This window comes from Calidris pugnax, unplaced genomic scaffold, assembly GCF_001431845.1.
Source record: "Calidris pugnax isolate Ruff unplaced genomic scaffold, ASM143184v1 scaffold54, whole genome shotgun sequence".
NCBI lineage: Eukaryota > Metazoa > Chordata > Aves > Charadriiformes > Scolopacidae > Calidris > Calidris pugnax.
In genome coordinates this window covers 10,542,909-10,548,565 of record NW_015090864.1, presented here as the reverse complement: position 1 = coordinate 10,548,565, position 5,657 = coordinate 10,542,909, and the positions used below count along the sequence as shown (strand labels likewise).

Genomic DNA, 5,657 nt, shown 5'->3' with positions numbered 1-5,657 from the left:
GGGAGCGGGGCGCCGCGGGCCCCCGCACTCACCTGTCAGCCACAGCCGGGGCGGCGGGCGGGAAGGGGCAGGGCCGAGAACGGCGGGGGGAAGGAGGAGGAGAGGAGGAGGAGGAGGAAAAGGGCGGGAGGGGCAACGGCGGCGGCAACGAGCCCGGCGCCGCGCTCCGGCAGCGACGCGCCTCTGTGGTGAGGAGCCCTCCCGGCGACATCCGGCGGCGGGCGGAAGCGGCCCCCGCTGGCCGCCATGGCGACCGGCCGCCAGCCGGGCCTCGGCCACCCCGCGGAGGCCGGGAAATGCCACCGGCCCCTTGTGCCGCGTGTGGCCCGAGGTGTGGTAACGGAGCGCGGACACACCGCCGAGAGAAGACGGCCGTGGCGGCAGCGGGCCCCGCCAGACTGCCAGGAACGAGGGCAAATGGCGGCACGACCACCTCCCCGCGCTGCCATGGCGGGCTGTCAGCCCTGCCTCCCCCGGGCCCTGATTCACGCTGATATTTAAGAGTTGAGTTGCGTTTCATCCTAACTATTGCCCAAGCGCACCGCTGCGGACTGACAAGGGAGACGAGACTTTGCTGGAACACCTCTGGGATGCCTTATTTTTTTAATGCAGAATGGCTGGAAAATACCAAATGTGGAGTTTTTTCTACTGCATCCGCAGAGGATATGGCAGAAACAGTGAATCAAAGCCAACCAGTACACTCTGCGAGTAGGCTGTTCACTTTGAAGCTTACAACACATAATTGAAATGTGATTAATTCCTTTGCTGATTAACACTTGGAAGAAACCTTCACCTAAAATTCTCGCTCGTTGTAGCAGATTGTGAAAGTCAAAAGAGGCCTTTGCCTAATTATTTTCTCTTTTCCTGCAGATTATCTGGCTGCCTCAGAAGAGGTCTGTGAAAAGGCCAGAAGAATATGTGCCTCAGAGTGAGGGCTGAAAATATTACATTTTCTTTTCATGTGCTTCCAAGCTACAAGTATGCCTGCTGTTCCCTTTTGTCTTCTTTTTCCTTTCTACAGCCTTCTGTGCAATGTCTTAATTGCAGCTGCATTAACAGAGTCAAAAATAGTGTATTTTACCTATTAACTTGCATCTTCTCAACCGCTGAAAGTCATTCTACAAGACAACCAGCCTAACTGGTTGAGAACGTCCCATAATTTTAGCCTGTTCCCTTCTTCAAATCCACCAAAAGGAAAAAGGGAGCAAAATGAGTAGCTAAAGGGCTTTAAGAACAGGGAGAGCAGGGGACAGAACAAGCAAAAGAAGATGGACAAGAGGTAGGACAGAGTTCCCTGGACACAGCCTGGCCAAATGCCCCTGTCTGATGCTTTGAATTCTCTTTAAGGTTGGTGCAGCTGCAGTTACCTCGGCCACCTTAGCCAAGTCACAGCTCCAGTCCTCAGCTACTCGGTTCCTAACTAAACATTTGTTTAAGCCTCATTATTCCTACCAAAATTACTTCATCCTAAGATGATTAGGCACTGTAAAAAAACAGGTTTAGCTATAAGTATGAAGGAAAAAAAAAATCCAGCCAGAGCATAAGGATCCACATTTGAGATTTCCCTGGGAAAACACTTGGTGATTTTCTCCTCCTCTGGAGCAGCTCACTCTCTAGCAGCAGGGGGCAACACACACATGACCATTTTCTCCCTGAGAAAGAAATGCAAAATACTGCAGTAAGGAAAGACAGGTGCTTAAACAACCTTTTACTTGATATGGGGTGACTCTAACCTGAAAATTAACAGGCCTTGTATGGATGCAGTTGCTTTTTCATAAGAAAAGAATGGCAAGTGGCCTGTTTTCACACCAGCCCTGTCACGGGTTTGGTTTTGTCATGGCACTACAAGAGTAGCAGGCAGTGTGTACTGTATAGGAACGACTACAGAACAAAAAACTGCACTTGCTTTTCACAAACTTGTTGTTTTAAAACAAGAGACACAGATAGCAAGACAGGAGCCTAGGAAAACAGGGGACAGACAGTACTAGTTAGCATCTTATCAACAGCTAAGAAGCTTTTTAATAGGCACTGCAGTAAAGAGAGTGGCAAAAGTTAGGTTGTCCTGGACAACACCTTCCAGACCTACTTCTGTGCCTGTGGTTGGACTCGAGAAGACAAGATACAAGGGTCAGGAAACCAGCAACAGAGCAAATTAATTGTTGAATCTCCCAAATGAAGGTTTTCCAAACATGTAAAAGTACCAGGAAAAGGCAGAGCCTCCTGTCCAGAGCTAAGAAAGAAAGAAAGATCTAGAGGAGAAAAGCACTGAAAGGTTATTTCTTCCTTCATATAGGAAACCACCTAATAACTCCTTCCTGAAAAAGCAGTTTCCTTTATCATTAATCATCACCTTATGCTGTACAAAAACATTTGGAAGCCATCCATCATAACACCCTTTCCATCATACTTGAGATAGCAAAACTAAATGCGAATACAACATCCTACTTATATATTTAGCATACATCTTACATTTTTACTACAAAGCCATCTGTCTTCTCTGAAGTGAGCTGAAGCCAACCCACTTTCCTGAAATAGGCCTTTTAAGAAAGAAGGGTGAAGTGAACACCAGCAGATTAGTTAGGACTGTGAGGTATTTACCTCCAAATTCAGAAAAAAAAAAAAAACAGGCTGTTGTTTGCTCTGCACTTAAGTGCATCACTGAGACAAATGTTTTTTGAAGGCCAAAAAACAGGCTCCTCCAGGGCAGGAGCAGACTTCCGAGAAGGATTCTTCAGGGAGACCAGGAACAAAGATAGCTCTATAGCTGAGAAGGGTGGAGATCTTAAACATTAGAAGAGAACAAGAAGCTTAAAAAGGGCAGGTTGGGGGAAAAAAACTGGAAGTTTCCCTGGCAAAGCTGAAAACTGTGGAGAGGCTCATCTCAAGAGTCAATGGCTGGGGTCAAATCCCAGGTTTGTTCGGTGTTTACTTCATTCTGTAGTTTACCGTCTTTGTGTTTAACTTGCTGGAGAATTAAGATATTTTCCTCCAGTCTGGTGGGGGTTGTCTTTCCCTTTATCTTAGTAGATAGCAAAATTCTGACAGTCATTTGCAGCTGGTTGGATTTTCAGGTGAAATGAGAGACTTCCCAGTGGTGACACAAAACTGCTTTTCCCTTGTTAGTAGCGTGTTTGGAAACAGTCAGCAGGCTTCAGGAGATGCATAAATTAAATCAAGTCTCAAAGGAATGTATGTATCACATATGCTTCTATTTACGTGGGATGGAGTAAAATTTCTGAGGTTTCAATGAAATGGCGTATCATTACAAAAAAAAGGGGATACTTTATTTTCAAGACAAATAGATTGTTTGAATGTACAAGGCAAGTCTGGAGGGAGCGAGAGGGAACACGATACAGGTGACATAAAATACCTGATCCTGAAAGTATCTTTGGTTAAAGGCCTGGGAGGTCTCTCCCTTGTCTGTTTTGTTAGAATGGTGTATTTTGGCCCTGTCATCCTTTTTGGCTGCCTTTTTAACTGTCATTATCCACTGTCACCTGTAAGACCTGGTGCTCACAAATATTGTTCCAAGTGAAGTGCTTTGTCAGCCTGCCCAAGACAGGAACTATAGTTGTTTCTGACAGCCAGGTTCTAAAGTACCTCTGTGGAAGTTCTCAATAATTATAACTAGGAAAAAAAAATAAGTCTCTTTTCCCCATAATCTATAGGGATACTTTTCTGATATCCCTCCACTGTGTAGCCTGAACATCACTGTGTACTTCTGCTCCTTGGTGCACATCATACATCAGCTCTGCCACACGTATAGACCCTATCTCTGGTTTTTAGGGTAGAGGTTTCTATTCCAAAAGAGCTTAACTCTCAGGAGGGTTGGTTGTTAACTCTATTGTCTTCATATGAGATGCTGGTTTGAATGTCCATCTCAGTAAAGGGTATTTTTCATAGATTTGTGTAGCTTTGGTTATATTAGGAGAATGATAGAAGAAAAATCTGATGGATTTTTTTCATCTGGAGGAATGAAACTAGCAAGTGACCAATATGGTGAAGGATGTTCTCCTCGGTATTTCTACAAAGCTCAATCTCCAGGTACTGTGATTTCATGCTGAACAGTGACTCAGAATAAAAAGTAATCTTTGTACCTTTCAGTCCTTTCTGAAAGCGCATTATTATTAATGTTCCTGTGTTAATGAATATTACATTTCTAATGTTATTAATAAATAACACAATATTAACATGAATGCTCTTATGTTGTGTTTTCTATAGTTAAAGGGATATGCAGCAGCTGCTTCCTACATTTTTATATATTTTTTTTACTTTTGCTGCTCTCCGCTGGTTTCAAGTGGCTTCTGCTCTAACCACCTCCTTCCCTTACTCTCCCTTTATTAAGTTCTGCACAGGGGGCCCCCTGTAAGATACCCCCCTTTTAAAATATTAACTGTCAGTTTGAACATTTGGTTCTGCTAATGGTATGTCACAATGTAAGGCCATCTGCCCCGTTCACAGGAAAAATCTAACCAAACCAGACTGAAATGCTACAACATGAGCCAAGAGGCAATCAGAAAGAGTAATACCTGCAAGACAACATATGAAACATCATTTCTAGGCCTTTTATGGAAACTAACCATAAATCCAAATCTGTGGGCAGGCAGTAAATCAGAATTCTTGTTCAGAAGGCAGTCTACTGGAGGTAGGAAGTTTCTAGAGAGGCTGGTATTGAAGTTCCTCTACCTTTAGACTGCAGATCAGTGCGTATCTAGAACTACCCTATCTGAACAGTTCACCTTGACATCTTGTCCACACTTGATTCCTATCTGGAAACTGGGTGTTTCTTTCTGTCCCTTAAGAACTTAATGAGTCAGGCAATTTCGGAGCTTGACTAACACAGCAACTACCCTCTACAAACTGTAGCTGTTAGTGAAGGAGGGGAGACAACTGGCCAATATTCTCCACCTCAGGGAATGCCACAGCCTGGGATCTGTAGGGCACACTCTTGCTACTATGGAGCAAAGAAAAACGTCCAAGACTAAATGTGCTACAGAGAGAACCAGAAAGCCCCACAAGTCTAGTCTGATGGTTATGGTATCTACCTGAAAGAACACTCCCAGCACTGATCAGAAACTCAACGCTGGAACTGTACACCACAAACACGGGCCCATCTGTAGGAGCTGGCACTTTGGTTTCAGTGCGGCCCTTTGGTTTCCACAGATGGGTGAAAAGACAAGCAGCAACGCTTGCTGCCAGAAATACTCAAACCTCCTGGTTACGAAGGGAAGACAAAGGCGCCTCAGCTTTCCCAGTCACAGCAGCAGCGCGGCGACAGGCGGGACGGTGCCCGGATGAGGCCTAGGGGCCGCTCTCCTGCGGCGCTCCCCACCAAGGCCCAGCCTGGCGAGCCTACCCCCCTGCCTAGGCCAGGCTCCTCACCGGCGGCCACCGATGGAAAGGCGCCCCGGAACCCTGCGGTCGGAGGAGCAGAGCCCGAGCCCCTACTGCCCGCCCCACAGAAACAGCCGGAAATGGCCGCGCCCCGCTGGGTGGGGCCGCCGCCTGACCCGGTTTCCCGGCTCCCATTGGCTAACTGACCGCTACCCCCTCTCCGCATTGGTCAGCGCCTCCTCCTCGCCGTGTTGCGGTTGGCCGCGCCCGACGCCTTTCCCCTCTTGCCGCTGTTAGTCCCTCCTCCTGGGCAGCCCGCGCCG

At 46.8% G+C, this 5,657-nt stretch overlaps 1 protein-coding gene across 2 annotated transcripts in view; it reads right to left on the bottom strand.

Moving 5' to 3' along the window:
* WDR37 (WD repeat domain 37) overlaps window positions 1–165 on the bottom strand; it is a 47,838-nt gene extending 47,673 nt beyond the window's left edge. For both annotated transcript variants that reach the window (XM_014945121.1, XM_014945120.1), the window contains exon 1: window positions 33–165. The gene's annotated coding sequence lies outside the window, so the exon portion shown is untranslated. The remainder of the gene's footprint in view (window positions 1–32) is intronic.
* Between the last annotated feature and the right edge of the window lie 5,492 nt (window positions 166–5,657).